Below are 16,794 nucleotides of genomic sequence, written 5' to 3'. Positions count from 1 at the left end.
CTTCAGTTTCCATTCCAGTTTATATATAGTTCAGTGTGTACGACTCCTATTATAGACAAGCCTATCGTATTCATTTTACATTGGCTGTGTTCACAGAAAAATCTGCTTTGCAACCATTGGTCGCATTCAGCAGACTCAACCACTAAATAGCAATCGAACATGATTGGTTTCTACTTTCAGGTCCGACCAATTAGCGTCGAATTACATCGGAAAATCTAGTAATGTTGCCCAACTGTTGAGTCCGCTAAATGGTCCGGCCATTGTAAAATTCGTGAATTTGATTGGCGTATGTCTTAATTTTGGTTAAATCTAACAGTGTACGCCAATCAGAATCACGAATTTTACAACAGCTTGTAAAGTAGCTTTTTCTACTTGAACGCAGCTATTAATCATAAGCAGTCAGTTTAGTAATATAGAAAAATATTGCTTGCAATTGGTTGCTTACGATTAATAAAAAAATGATCTTTATATGTAGAACAGCCTTAAAGCATTCAAAATTAAAACAGTATTTATATATAGCATTTTCGAGTGATCGGATTTAATCGCTCCAAGATAGTTTATTAGACGTCATTGTCAATCACAGTTATTTCTTTGAAGAATGTAATGGTGGCATTCTTGGCTGTGATTGGTCAATGATGTCTAGTAAACTATCTCGAAGCAATTAAACCATCGACTTATAGAATGGACTGAGCACAGGCTTCTATATAATAACTAGACTGCGTGACTCTTATATATTAGCCAATTCACCAATAAATACGCAGAACAGAAAATATTCGCCAATAGGAGCAGAGAATAGATACTATTTCTGTTCTTATTGCCTGTTGCCTAGCATTGTGCAAAGGGCTTTATGTACGCGTACCCTAAAAATATGTATCAAAATTAAGATACAGCGCATGCGCGAAATAGAGGACCATGGAATGAACCTATAATCGTTCAAGTTGCAGACGACAATAATGTGACAATAATAAATGGTCCCTTATTTCGCGCATGCGCTCTATCTTATGTACAGTGCGCGTCAACGATCCTGTCCTAGACGGGGCAAGGGGAGCGTAAAACTGGCCGATCAGCCAACAGCGCGGCAGTGGCTGATTGGCCAGTTCTACGCTCCCCTTGCCCCGCGTAGGACAGGAACGTTGATGCGTACTGTACAAGATACATAAATAAAGGGTACGTTTGATAAGCCGCAGTGCGCAGTCTAGTATATTATATAGAAGTCTGTGGGACTGAGCATCGTGATCACTGAACTATATATAAACTAGAATGGGAACTCAAGAGGTTTTCGCGAGCCGAGAGAGAACACTCGTCAGAGCTAGTGTCTCATTTTATCTTTTTAGATCTGCTTGTTCAAGATATGCGCATGTGCGTAGTGAGCGAGACACCTAGCCCTAAAAATCTGAGAAGCCTTCATTGGCGCACAGAACAATTGGACACGTTGCAATTGCACACCGTGCTATTAGACACATAAGATTGCGCACCGTTCGAATGGACACGTTACATTTGCCCACCGTTCAATTGGACACAGTTCTTTTGCGCACAGTTCTTTTGCCCACAGTTCTTTTGCGCACATTACTTTTGCCCACATTACTTTTGCCCATAGTTTTATAAACCCATGTGGAATCTCAGTTTGCGTTGCAAAGTATACGCACAGACTGCACCCCCGCTCCCCGCCCATAACCTCGTTGCAAATCCATGTGGAACCTCCCTTCGCATGGAAAAGTATATGTGCGCAATTGAACTGTGGGCAAAAGTAATGTGCACAAAAGTAATGTGGGCAAAAGTAATGTGCGCAAAAGAACTGTGGGCAAAAGAACTGTGCGCAAAAGAACTGTGCGCAAAAGAATTGTGTCCAATTGAACGGTGGACAAATGTAACGTGTCCAATCGAACGGTGCGCAAAAGAACTGTGTCCAATTGAACGGTGCGCAATCTTATGTGTCTAATAGCACGGTGTGCAATTGCAACGTGTCCAATTGTACTGTGCGCCAATGAGCCACTCCCTAAAAATCTATGTATCTCATAACGTTTTCGACTGCTCGGGTTCAATCGCTTTGAGGAAGAACGTATAGTTACATTCTTCAGAAGAATGACTGTGATTGGTCAATAACGTCTAGTAAACTACCCCGGAACGACTGAACCCGAGCAGTCGAAAACATTATCAGATTCGCTGTCCGCTTATGTACTTGCAATGACAGTTCCATTCCAGTTTATATATAGTTCAGTGATCGTGATAGATAAGTGAGCGCCCCCTGTAGAAAGAGAGAGAGAGAGAGAGAGAGAGAGAGAGAGAGAGAGAGAGAGAGGTATTATACAGGGTGATTCTAAATAACTTTATGCTTTTGCAAAAACATAATCTTGACCGAATTCTAAGACGATTTTTCCTTTGTCAAAATTTTGTCCGAAGCTTAGTTTTTGAATTATTAAAGGAAGTAGTCAACGTATGACGGGTCGAATACAAGAGGCAGGCAAGGGTGGCGCGATTCACCGTCAGACGCGGGTGCTTACGCGGGGCGCCTGCTGCGATCAGCTGATCGCTATACACATACAGACACACATGCGAACACATACATTCTCTCTCTGTCTGTCTGTTTGTCTGTCTCTCTCTCTCTCTCTCTCTCTCTCATTCGCTCACTCACCTGTAATTTTTTTTTTTATGAGAGAGGGGAAAATGCATTTCATGCATACCCACCGGTCGATCCAGTGAGTAATGTGGGACTCGAGTACCAAGTCGAATTACCAACTCGGTACTCCCTACCCACTAAAAACCCCTCTCTTTTCACGAATTTCCTTTGACACACTGTCCCTCTGACTTCCCGAGATCTGTTTTCACATAACGTCAAAAAATAGTTATTATTACCTTGTTCGACTTGACTTTTGATGTATTGCTGTAATTGCTTGAAGGAGAAATGAATTTTCCAATAGATCGTACGTTCTCAAATTTAACGTAGATATTACGTTGCAAAAGAAATCCACACTAAATTATTAACTGAAAGTTTTTCTTCTTTCATGAACTGTATTCTTTTATAAACTTTAACGTAATCACATTTATTTACTCACTCGATGAGACGAGAAATTTACTAATGACTCTATCACTAATCACTATTAATCACTGTCGAATAATAACTGTTGGCGATTAAAAATCACTCGATGAAAGAAACACGCGCGGACACGTTGCTACACGACGCGACGACGCGACAATGCGACGATAATTACTTGGCGACTGCAAGCAGTTTTTTGTCATGGTAGGTTGCGGTAGGTTAAGGTACTACTGGCGCTATCGAACGCGATCATGTGTTCGATTGAAGAATGCGGTAAACATAATAAACATTTAAACAACATAGCATACATAACATTTAATAAACATAGTAAAAGTAATAAATATTTTAAAAACACTTATTTAATCTAATTAATTTTTAAATAGATATCATACGATGTATGGATATCACACACATTCATGATAATAATAATATTAATATGTTAAATGTTTATTATGTTTACCGCATTCTTCAATCGAACACATGATCGCGTTCGATAGCGCCAGTAGTACCTTAACCTACCGCAACCTACCATGACGAAAAACTGCTTGCAGTCGCCGAGTAATTATCGTCGCATTGTCGCGTCGTCGCGTCGTGTAGTAACGTGTCCGCGCGTGTTTCATTGGGTGATTTTTAATCGCCAACAGTTATTATTCGACAGTGATTAATAGTGATTAGTGATAGTCATTAGTAAATTTCTCATCTCATCGAGTGAGTAAATAAATGTGATTAAGTTAAAGTTTATAAAAGAATATAGTTCATGAAAGAAGAAAAACTTTCAGTTAATAATTTAGTGTGGATTTCTTGTCTTTTGCAGCATGATATCTACGTTAAATTTGAGAACGTACGATCTAAAAATTCATTTCTCCTTCAAGCAATTACAGCAATACATCAAAAGTCATCGAACAAGCTAATAATAACTATTTTTTGACGTTATGTGAAAACAGATCTCGGGAAGTCAGAGGGACAGTGTGTCAAAGGAAATTCATGAAAAGAAAGGGGTTTTTAGTGGGTAGGGAGTACCGAGTTGGTAATTCGACTTGGTACTCGAGTCCCACATAACTCACTGGATCGACCGGTGGGTATGCATAAAATGCATTTTCCCCTCTCTCGTAAAAAAAAAAAATTAAAAAAAAATAAAAAAAATACAGGTGAGTGAGCGAATGAAAGAGAGAGAGAGGGAAGGGGGAGAGAGAGAGAGACAGAAAGACAGACAGAGAGAGAATTTATGTGTTCGCATGTGTGTCTGTATGTGTATAGCGACCAGCTGATCGCAGCAGGCGCCCCGCGTAAGCACCCGCGTCTGACGGTGAATCGCGCCACCCTTGCCTGCCTCTTGTATCTGACCCATCGTATGTTAACTACTTCCTTTAATAATTCAAAAACTAAGTTTCGGACAAAATTTTGACAAAGGAAAAATCGTCTTAGAATTCGGTCAAGATTATGTTTTTGCAAAAACATAAAGTTATTTAGAATCACCCTGTGTAGGAGGCCTATTTTGTCTCTCTTGCTAATATCTCATTGGTAGCTTTTTCGATGAAAATTACCAATGAAATGCTAGCAAAAGAGACAGACATAAGCCTCCCATAATACCCCCATAGCCATCCTATATAATCTTTCTCTACAACGGGCGCTCGCCTGTTTATCGCGATGCTCAGTCCATTCTATAAGGGTGCATTCATACTTTGGCAGAAAAGCAGAAACCAATCAAAACTCGCGTTAGTAATCACAATCTACTTTTTGCTCTTTTAATGTACTGCTTATTACCAGCGCGAATTCTGACTGGCTTTCTGCTTTTCTATCAAGGTGTGAATGCGCCCTAAGTCGATAGATTAACTCCAACCGCTCAGAAATGCTAATGACTGCGTTCAGCAGGAAAAGCTGCTTTGCAACTGTTCCTGCTGAACGCAGTCATTAGCATTTCTGAGCGGTTGGAGTTAATCTATCGACTTAGGGCGCATTCACACCTTGATAGAAAAGCAGAAAGCCAGTCAGAATTCGCGCTGGTAATAAGCAGTACATTAAAAGAGCAGAAAGTAGATTGTGATTACTAACAAAATTTGTAAAATTCGCGAGCCTGATTGGTATGCTCTTAATTTTGACTGAATCTAAGAGCATACACCAATCAGATTCATGAATTTCACAACAATTGCAAAGCAGCTTTTTCTGCTAAACGCAGCCAATAATTATATTAAATTAATTATAAAGTGACAGGCGATATGTTGTGTACCCCGATTCATATGAAAATTTGCAAATCTATAGAGCGGAACATTTGTCTCATAATTATTTTTTTATTTACATTTTTGTGTAGACATCTTAGGTTATTTCTATTATACTAATTTCGTTTATTTCATTGATATGATTGAAATTTCCTCATCTTCAAAAGCATAACTTTTAATAGCGTATTATTTATTTTGTTAATATCGAGTAATGACTTTTACTTTTTTTTAAGATTTGTTTCTTATGAAAAAACAGAAAATGAGTATTTTGATTGAAATCTAAGATGTGCGGACTAATTACATATTTATCAACAAATTCTTGTGTATTTAAGGTTAGGAAATTTGTCATATTAATAAAATATAGCGATATCATATTATAGAAATAACTAATAATCTCTTCTGTAATTTAAAGGAAAAGATAAGCAAATAATGGCTTTTCTAAATGTCTTTTTTTGAGTAATATATGTTTACATGCTTATATATCTTTGATTTTATTGACCTTTTTCAACCTGAATTGCCTGTAAAAAAAGAAAGATAGATTCAATGAAAAATAACAGAATGACAAATTATTTTAGAATAAAGTTAATAGTATTAAATTATTATATTTCTCTTTATGCTAAAATAATGATTTATATTATTTTTAATTAGTTTCCTTATATTTTCCTTATATTTTCAACAAAACAAATTTAGAAAATATAAAACAAATAAAAAACAAGTTAAATAAAATATTTTTGCAAACATTATTATTATCTAACAATAAGTATTAAACTTTTAACCTTGCTTTTATCCTCTGATTTTTTACAGAAATAAATAAAAATAAGAAAATTATAAGTTAATACACTAATAAATTCTAATTTCGTTTTAATAAACTCTCATATATATGCAACATGTTGTGTTATTTATAATTAATATATAAACTCTTAATTCTTTAGGCCCAGTTCCACAACTTACTTTAACCGAAGTTTAACTCGTTAAAGGAAGATTTACATTGCGTCCCAAACCCATAGTATCCAATCGGACGTCATACATCGGACATTGAACGTAATGTAAATCCTCCTTTAACGAGCTGAGCTTCGGTTAGAATAAGTTGTGGAACTGGGCCATAGTATATTAATTTTTACTATAATGTAAAAACTATAATTACAAAATTCAGAATTTTTAATGTAGCAAAAGATATTTTTAAAAAGATGTTTTTAACAAAACATTAGTATATTTGAATAAAACAAAAAAATATTGTTTTCTTTGATTTTCTTTTAACTTATTAATCATTTATTTTTAGTAAAACGTTATATATTTATGTGCATATTTTTCATATTTATTTTGTGACTAACTTATCTCTTGCACTTCTTCTTTTGCAACTTGAATCTCACTTTCGGATCATTATTTTTTTATTTGGATATACAAATATTTAAATTATTATAATGAAATAAAGGTCCGTTAGATAAAATCAATAAAAATTAGTTAAAAGGCTACAAGGACCAACGCAATGGTGGAATATATGCAAAAATAAAACGGTTATTACAATACAATAACCATATGAAAATGTTTATTTAATTTGAACATGACAAACGCCGCGTTTCAATCCAATTCGGATCCTTTTCAATGTCGAATAACAAAATGAGTAATAAACATTAAGATAAAAGCAAAATTAACAGTCATAGGAGAAATGTAAATAAGTTTCGGAACAACGCAAAGTCAAAAAAAGTCAAAAAATCGGAAGCAAATATATGTAAAATAACGGAAAATTTAAACCGTCAATCACAAAAAAGGAAAGAACGCATCGCATTAACGTATCGCCACAGAAAAACCGAAAGCAACTCGTACCGCATATCCTTAGTGTACCGTTAAGAACGAGCTGATCCTCTCCAAAACAAAAACCGGAAGGAAATCCCACATACAAGTCCACGCCCATTTCCAAAAGAAAAAACAGTCAAAGATGCATAAATCGATGACCAGTTGGAAACTTGATGGTCCAAATATGTGCGAGTAAAAGCTTAAAAGTATGACACTCTAAAAAAGAAAAAACAAGACAGAGCAATAATTTGACAAACAATCCGGAAACTACTTAAGAGAATCCTTCATATAAAGCAAGACTAAAGTTAATATAATAATCATTGAATTGACTGATAGAATTTTTAAACTTTCACATCCACGGTTTCATAATGAGAATCTTTTCATTTATTATTTCGACTTTATTAGGCAATGGTTATCCTATTAAATTTATTTTTCACACTATTTCTCAAAGATTAAAGTTTTTAATCTCTGACGTGAACAATGACGAAACTGCTCTCACTCAATCCTCCTCCTCTCTTATTCCTTTCTTCACCATTCCTTTTTCCTCAAGCTTTCCAAGAGGTTTTGTTTCTAACATAAAGAGTTATGCGAACAGAAGATTGGCATATACAGTTAATAACAAATTAAAATCCCTTATTAGATTGTACAAGGATCCGGTATCTAAATTCCATCACGTGAATGTCATTTATAAAATTAGTTGTTTAGACTGTGATGCTTCGTATGTGGGACAAAGGAAGTTACTGACCAGAGTTAAAGAACATCGTTCTGATATCAATAAATCTTCTGGTTCTTTCTCAGTTGTGTTCCTTCATAGATTGAATGGTCATGAGTTTGATTGGGAGAATGTTTCCATTTTGGAGGAGGAGCCTAGATATAAAAAGAGACTAATTGCTGAGATGTTACATATCTCTAGTCAGAATCATAGCCTTAACATTCATACCGATTTCTTGGATAAGCTGTATTTGCCCATTATAAAAAAATGTTCGTATTGATTTTTTGAATTTTTCCTTCGTTCTGTCTTCTTTCCTTCTGTGACGTTTTGTTCTTCTCCTTCCTTTTCCCCCCCCCCCTCTTTTTGATGTTTCACGTTACTTGGGTATACGTGATTCCCATGTGCCTCAGTTCGGCTCTGTTGATTGGAACGTTAAGTTGTGCTTAACTTGCTCTCCCTTTGTGTCGATTTTTTAATTTGAGATCACTTTCAAATTTAGAGACCGGTATGTGATTATATTAACTTTAGTCTTGCTTTATATGAAGGATTCTCTTAAGTAGTTTCCGGATTGTTAAATTATTGCTCTGTCTTGTTTTTTCTTTTTTAGAGTGTCATACTTTTAAGCTTTTACTCGCACATATTTGGACCATCAAGTTTCCAACTGGTCATCGATTTATGCATCTGTGACTGTTTTTTCTTTTGGAAATGGGCGTGGACTTGTATGTGGGATTTCCTTCCGGTTTTTGTTTTGGAGAGGATCAGCTCGTTCTTAACGGTACACTAAGGATATGCGGTACGAGTTGCTTTCGGTTTTTCTGTGGCGATACGTTAATGCGATGCGTTCTTTCCTTTTTTGTGATTGACGGTTTAAATTTTCCGTTATTTTACATATATTTGCTTCCGATTTTTTGACTTTTTTTGACTTTGCGTTGTTCCGAAACTTATTTACATTTCTCCTATGACTGTTAATTTTGCTTTTATCTTAATGTTTATTACTCACTTTGTTATTCGACATTGAAAAGGATCCGAATTGGATTGAAACGCGGCGTTTGTCATGTTCAAATTAAATAAACATTTTCATATGGTTATTGTATTGTAATAACCGTTTTATTTTTGCAAATATTCCACCATTGCATTGGTCCTTGTAGCCTTTTAACTGATTTTTACAAATATTTAATTTGATAATGAAAAAGATAATGAAAAAAATTTAATATTAAAAGAAAACATACAACAAATAAATTTTGAGAAAACAAATATAATTGTAAAAAATTTCTTAAAATAAACTATGAGAGCTTTTTTATTTTTATTGTCCATATTGAACAGTCCTTTTCTTTCCAATTCGCTCCTAAAGAAACGGGCGATGAGATACAAATTACTTGTGTGAAATGTTGTAAACCTAAGTAGAACATCTTAATCGCTTATTTTCTAATTATTGATGTTTTTGAACACTGTATGTATATTATGGGTTTTATATAATAATGTATTATACATTCACATTTTCAAAAAGACATTGATAAAATGAATACGTTTGTCAAAGAAATGCAAAAAATATAAGAAAGTAAATAGAAGATTAATTTAAATTTGATCTATAATTCAATTTTGATCTATAATTACAACACACCATTTGATCTATCAATCAATTTTATTATACAAATATATATTGGTATTTCATTAAAAAATAACTGTTTATACTTTGAAATGATTTTAATAAAGAAAAGTCATCATAAATTTGATTTTTCGAGTTTACAAAGTGTAGTTTATAATATTGAGCACAAGTACATAAAAGAAAAAAACATTCTTTATAAAATAATAATAAAATAACTTTTTGTATAATAATACATACTTAATACGCATATTTGCATACTTGATAAAAAAGAACAATACATCTTAATTTTTAAGAGAAACATAATATAAGTAAATAGATGTATGGAATATTCCTTTAAATTTAACATGTTAATCTTACAAACATAAAATAATTATATTTATTTAAAAAAAATAACTATACTTAAGAAAATAACTATACTTTTTTAAGAAAATAACTATAATATGTTAGAAATATCACATAAAGGAACATAACTCATTATAAGACTTAGGTCCATATTCTGAATCTTCTTTTATCGATAAAAGTGCTTCTAAAAGTGGCTTGTAGCCAATCAGAAAGCTTATAAGCTACTTTTAGAGGCACTTTTATCAATAAAAGAGGATTCAGAATATGGGCCTTAGACTTCTGCTACAATGAGTCGTAAGTCGTAAGCAAATTGACCAACCATGGTCAATTATTTAAAGAATAATCGACTATGGTTGATCAATTTGTTTACGACTTACGACTCATTGTAGCGGAAATTTTTTAATTTTACAAAGCATTGTTTATAACGTAGTAAATAACAGAAAACCCAGCGCTACTAATATATCTAACGTTTGAATCAGAAAAAAATATAACAGAAAAAAATTAATTTGGTTTTGAAGATTTGATTTCTTTTTAATTGGTTTTGCAACCAAGATTTTACTTGTGGAGATGATCTATGTCGTAAGCAAGGATTTTGTTTTATAATTTCATGAATTGCTCGTAAAGAAGGTAACTTGCCACTTTTTATATTTTCATCAAACGCTGTTAGCACTACTGTTTTTTCATTTTCGTTCTATCGTTTTCGCTTTGTGCGACCATATGGGGAACCTATAAAAAGATGTTGATTATTTATAAATGAATATTATTAGAATTTTCGTATCGTATTAACTGTATTAGTTAAAATAGGCACTTATAGAATCAATTTATAATAAATTATAATTTACTTTACACTTTAATAAGTAATTTACTTAATATCACATCATTGATGATTAAATCACATTTTTTATTTTAAATTTTAACAATACAATGATAGTAATTATTGTTAATGAAATAGACTTAATGTATACTGTAGTGTAAATTTATAGATTTAAATCGATTATTGAAATATTACAGGATTGTTAAATTCTAATTTTTTTAAACTTTAATAATAGTTGATGAAATATATATATATATATATATATATATATATATATATAACAAATATATATAATAGTTGATGAAATGATAGGTAGATTTATAATAAATATGTAAATGTATAGTGAAAATTATCTCATTAATTAATTAATTGTTTATGAGTTTTGCCTTTATATTTTGATACAATTTGATAGTCATTAAATCAATGTAACATAATACTTACTAGAACGTCTTTTAATTCCTGATGTATCTCCAATATCCGATGTATATGTATTAAATGAGTTACTATCATTTGTTTCTGTAATTAAAATACATATTGCAGTAGTAGATATCTCGCTAATATGTTTGTAACAATACATATATCCAAAAGACTCACAGAGGACTCCAGAGGAGTCAGAGGATGTTTTATGTCCTCTGGATGTCCTTTCGATGATTTCTGAACGTCTTTTGGACATGTGCTGTTAGGGGTATATTTTTATAGATTTTTCTTCCATGACTTTCAAAAAGATTTATATAAATGATTACAATGTTCTCAAGACTCACATAAAATTAACATTAATACAATTAATAATTTAATAATTTGTATCTTTATTTATAGTTTGCAATTCTTTCTTTTTTAAACAAGCGGGACCATTGCTTTCCTTTTTTTGCAACCAACGAGAGAGACTCAACAAGAAATTTGCCTCTCTACGATCTAGGCGTAATGCCTTTCTCCAAAAGTTAGATTCCATACATTATTTTTGTAGTTTTTCTTCTACGTCTGGGAATTTTGGAAACCTAAATAATATGAAGTTCTCCTTTGAACCTCCAGAACCGGCCCTTCATTCCGATGACATTATTGAGATCAAAGTTGATTCTGGGTCATTTATCAACAACCACTATTCCCTTTGTGACATTAACAAAAAATGGTTTATTAATTTATCGTCCATTACCATCCCGAAGAATATACAATCCTTGTTACAGCTGGGCGAGAATTTCAGTCTTCCTACACAGAACAATGACATGCTAACAATGGAGTTCATCAAGAGTTTTGAAAATAACATAAGAAAGCTTCCTGCGGTCAGTCAATCAGCTATTCGGAATCGATCGTTGAACACTATCAACAATTTACCTTCTTACTCAGTTAACAGAGATGAACTTGATGAGACTCTGAATAGACTTACATTAGCTACGAAAAAGTTTCTTAACAGCAACAAAAACCTAATTTTGACTCGTGCAGACAAAGGTAATGTCACAGTTGCTTTAGACAAAGACAAATATGTTAGAGAAGTCGAAAATCTTTTGATGGACACTGACACGTACATGGTGGTTGGAAGAAGCCCTGTCAAGAAGTTAACAAATAGTTTACGTGAAATTTTAACGAGATGGAGGAAGTCGAATATCATCTCAGCTTCCACTTACAAGTCACTTTATTACAGTGATGGTATTTTACCGAGAGCTTACGGTTTACCCAAAATCCACAAACCGAACTGTCCATTTAGAGTAATTGTTTCATCCATAAACAGTCCTTTGTATTTTTTAGCCACATATTTACATAAGATCATGATTAAGAGTTTTCCGGTTTCTCACAGTCATGTCTCCAACAGTTGTGATGTGGTTAAAAAACTGTCTAATACATACCTCGACAACAATTTCAGATTAGTTTCGCTAGATCTAATTTCTCTTTTTACCAACGTGCCAACAAATCTGATTATTGACAGCGTTTCTTCCAGATGGAATAATATCTCGCCAAATTGTGACATACCATGCAATGAATTCCTTTTAGCAGTTAAGTTTGTATTGGATTCATCCTTTTTCACCTTTAACGACATCACTTATAAGCAATCCTTTGGCACGCCGATGGGCTCCCCCTTGTCTCCTATTGTAGCTGACATAGTGTTGCAGGATTTGGAAAACAAAGCACTTCTTTCCTTAAAATTTACTCCCCCCTTTTATTTAAGGTATGTTGATGATGTTCTGTTAGCCATTCCTCCTTCTTTTTTTAAAGATACTCTTGACACTTTCAATTCTTTCCATCCTCGTCTACAATTCACAATGGAAATTGCTGTAGACAATAAAATTAACTTTTTAGATGTGACTTTAATTTCCGACAATAATTTTATAATTTTTGACTGGTACCGTAAAGATACCTTTTCCGGTAGATACCTACACTTCTTATCTCAACATCCTCTCTGCCAAAAAAGAAGCACAGTAATTGGTTTAATAGACAAGGTTTTCCGCTTGTCTCACCCTGTTTTCCATTATAAGAATATTAAATTGGCTATCAACATCCTTTTAAGCAATAGATACCCTTTAAATTTTATTTTCCATACATGTGTTGACCGCCTTAAGACACACCTTTTCAAATCAAATTCCTTAGTGAATAATACCCAGGTCATAAACACAAATGATCACATTACTTATTTCACGATACCATACGTTCCTTCAATCTCCGGGCGTTTTAAACATATCGTTAAGGATTTGGATGTTCGACTCTCATATTACAGAATCAATAAAATGAAAAACTTCATCAGGGCTCATAAGGATCCTCTTCCTACCTCCAATTCTTTGAACGTCATATACAAATTGAACTGCATGGATTGCGATGCGTCCTACGTTGGACAAACTTGCAGACAACTGCATACCAGAATCAACGAACATCGCAGTCACATTAGACATAACACTAATTCTCAATCAGTTATCACGAATCACAGGGTTGGTTTTGATCATACTTTTGATTGGGATGGCGTTCAGGTTTTGGATCGGGAACCATATTTGAGTAAAAGATTGATCTCCGAAATGCTATATATCAAAAGGCAAAAAAATGGTCTCAATTTGCAGACGGATACTGAACGTTTACCAGAAATTTATTTAAATATTGTCAACAACTTGCCAAAAATTTAACATAGTTTCTATCATAACAAATAGATCTGCGACTTTGCGTATGTGTACATTTATACATTACTTGACTCTCTTTACCGTTTATATATAAGTCACATTTATCCGTTAAAGACGAGTCGATCTTTGTCTTCGGAGATGTTAAGTTGTCTCTATTCGTCTCCTCGGCGCGTCATTATCTTCGATGCCTGGAAGTAAGTCTTATTTTTGTAGTTTTAACTTCTTATCTTTTTAACCTTTTAATTTTTATTTCTTTGACTATATGTTCAGTTTATTTAGATCATTTTTAATAAATTGACATTAAAATAATTTCAATCTCGTAATTTTCATGTTTAATTCTTAGTACTTTTTTCTTTCTATGTTCATATTAATTATATTATTTATTTAACTTATTTAGAACTTATTTATTTTATTTCTTTGACTTTATGTTCAGTTTATATTAGATCATTTTTAATAAATTGACATTTCAATCTCGTAATTTCATGTTTAATTTAGTACTTTTTTCTTTCTTTGTTCATATTAGTTACATTATTTATTTAACTTATTTTACTTTTGTCCTTTGTTTTTATGTAGGCATCGTCAAGATAATGAGATACCGAGACATTTATTATCGCTTTAGACAGCACCCTTTGTAACAGACTCCGATATAAAACACTTTGTTATTATATTTTTTTTATTATATTATCTTTTATTATATACTTTCGCGCTGAACGTTCGCTATCCTCTCTTTGTATGCTTTAATATCAATATTTATTTGATTGTATTATAAATAAATGTGTTATAACATCGACACTCGACTCATATTGCCATTATAACTGTTTTGTTTAATTTTATATTTCGAGTCTCATATTTATTATTTTTATTTATAGTTGTTTCTATAATTTTTCCTCAATATCCTCTTGATTGCTATCCTCACTTTCTGAACTTTGAGAATCACAACCATGAGCCGCTTCTAAATGTTGCGTAATATTCAAAATATCACGACTAATGATGGGTTGCCTGTACACTTCTCTGTGTATTTTCTCAGCATGTCCTATGAAGTTTGCGAGATCAGATATCTCAGTGTCAGCAAGTTCCATACTTGCACAAAATGTAGCAATGTGCTTTCTTAGCTTAGTGCCTCGTAATAAATGTGCAACTTTTGCATTACAATCTTCAGAAAATTTTCTCATGAGAACACAAGCTCTTAAGTATTTAAAACGTTTTCGATTATAGGTTGGAAGACCAAAGATGTACGGATGTTCTGCAGGAACTTTAGCATTTGTGCGAAATTTTAGTATTAATTTTATACATTCTAGTAAACTATAATTTAATATCACAGGTACTGTACGACCAAGTTTGCCTCTAATTACAAATCGTACATATTTTTTGCTGCTTCTTGTGCTTTCAATGAAATTATTTTAAAAAATTCATTAGTCATGTTTGGATCAATACCTTTATATTGCTTAAAATCTGTTATAAACATCCGTTCAATTTCACCAGATCGTCTACGATTGAATAATTGAACTGAGCTTAATATACATTCTGCCAGTGTTAACCAAGTTTCATATGTGTATTTATTCGATAAATCGTCAAATGCTTTTTGTCGTTTACATTTCAAATACATGTATAACTTAGCTATGTCATTTAATGATGGAAGATCATCATTTTTATGTCTTTGATGTTGTAAGCTTGTTTCTATAACTGTTTTATTAACACTGGTACCATAATCTTCTGTTAATAATTCCAAAAAGTCTTTAACTAAAGCTTTTTTTCATCATCTTGTCGTTTTATAACATTCCGTAATAAGTATATGACCAACTTTTTTTATTAATGTTCCTAACATGGCTGCTGTAATAGGTTTAGAATAAGTTCTTACTTCATCATCCAAACCAGCTACTTTATTAACACTACTAACGTCTTCATAAAATTTCAGATGATATATAGACTCAAAATCATTTATATTTTTATTACTCTTTTTAATAGTTAGTAGAAAACGACCTAGCAGCCTTAAATATGCACGAATCATGTCATGCTAGTGTTGAAGTTTATATTTAATAGATAATTTGTTACCATATAAAATAATAAGCTTGTCATATCTTATTGCACGACATACACCATCCTCTCTTATTACAGGTAATATCACAGATCGTAATTTTTTATTAGCCGCGCTATGTACTCTACCTAATATTGCACGTCCCAAAATTGTTACACTTTTAGAATGCTTACTAGAACGACCAGTACATCGATAAAAATGTTGGCGAAGTGAAATCTTGGAAAAAAAGCCATGACATTTTGCGCAGGGTAAATAATCTTTAGCTTCCTTATTTTTTGAAGCTTGTGGTCTTCGACAAACGATTAAGTCACCTTTTCCAATATCTTTGTCAGTATTATATTGAAAGTTTCCTTTACGTCTAATTATATCTATTATTTTCAATTTCTCTGTACACTTCTTGGGTAGTATAATGAATTTTTTAACTACAGCTTCATTAGAATGAATAGTCTCCAAGTGACGAGCTATTTTCGTATATAACTTTTTACAAAAGAGACAATTTTTTTTTTATCTTTACTACTGGTAGATGAAGTTGGAATATACAAATCTTTATCATCAAAAACTCCTGCTGTTGGTACTTCTGTTGATTTATTGATTTCCAAAGTATTTGATTTATTAGGTGGCTCTTTACATCCTTTTTCATCCTTATCATTATCATCAGAAGATTCTGAACAAGATTCATTTGATGGATAATATTCAGAATCATCATCTGATTCACTTTCCACTACTCCTTTTGCTGATAAAAAATGTATCATTATTAACAAATTTTTAAATATAACAGATATAAAAAATAACTATAAAATAACTATAAAAATAAATATTTTAATTATTCACATTATATAAAACATCGACATATTTTAACTCAGCTTGCAATTGTGTTTAATAAGCAACACAATATTGCTATATGTTTTACTTGATAATTTGTTTCATTCAATAAGCAAAAAAAGGGATAAATTAAGATATACAAAAGAAATGAGTTGTTAAAAAGATAAAATATAAATATTCAATATTTGATCATGTAAGATGTAAAGGGATTTATTAGTACACAGGGCATAATGATATATGATAGAAAAATTTTACTTGATCAGATGCCACATACACACAAATAATCTATTACTGATTATTAAATTCTATCGCATTGTGTACCAT

At 32.5% G+C, this 16,794-nt stretch overlaps 1 pseudogene; it reads right to left on the bottom strand.

The window, feature by feature from the left end:
• Positions 1 to 10,179: 10,179 nt before the first annotated feature.
• On the bottom strand, positions 10,180 to 16,201 carry LOC145963675 (uncharacterized; annotated as a pseudogene).
• Between the last annotated feature and the right edge of the window lie 593 nt (positions 16,202 to 16,794).

The sequence above is a fragment of the Camponotus vicinus genome, unplaced genomic scaffold (assembly GCF_025532165.1).
Source record: "Camponotus vicinus isolate PSW18456_S1 unplaced genomic scaffold, iyCamVici1.0 SCAF_13, whole genome shotgun sequence".
Classification (NCBI taxonomy): domain Eukaryota; kingdom Metazoa; phylum Arthropoda; class Insecta; order Hymenoptera; family Formicidae; genus Camponotus; species Camponotus vicinus.
The sequence above is the reverse complement of the archived record's forward strand: the minus strand, read 5'-3'. Positions and strand labels throughout refer to the sequence as shown.